We start from the raw sequence: 543 nt of genomic DNA on the forward strand, positions 1-543 counted from the left end.
GGATTGAAATAAACAAGGATTAGTGGCTGGACTTTTTCTTCAAGAAGGGAAGCCACTTGAATCCTTAAAGGTTAAGTATTCACAATGTACTTTTTGATGATGATATTTGATCTTGTGATACTTTAACCAAACATCTCCATCAACATGCCTTAGTAAATGATTTTGAAATTGTCAAATTAATTTTTAAAACTAAGAGCATGCTTGTTACATTTGTGCCAAAAATGAATTTTTCCAAACTTGAGAACTCCTAAAAAGTGTGTTATTTGGTTCACCATTTTTTTCTAAACATCAATTTTCATGAAAAAGCATGTTGTTTGGTTGGAATTCTCTCTATCAAATTTAATTCATGAACTTAGTGTCTTAGGAAATTATAAATTCATGTGAATTGTTAGACTAACCTCAAAGCAAAAGAAAATTGCAAGTTCGAAATGATTTACAGGAAAACAAGTCCAAACAAACAGACAAAAAGGAGGAATTGATGGCACCACTATCTAGGAGAGGGTAGTGAAAACAAGGAGAATGAAATTTTGTGTTCTCCTACAA

Source organism: Lupinus angustifolius, chromosome LG07 (assembly GCF_001865875.1).
Source record: "Lupinus angustifolius cultivar Tanjil chromosome LG07, LupAngTanjil_v1.0, whole genome shotgun sequence".
Lineage (NCBI taxonomy): Eukaryota > Viridiplantae > Streptophyta > Magnoliopsida > Fabales > Fabaceae > Lupinus > Lupinus angustifolius.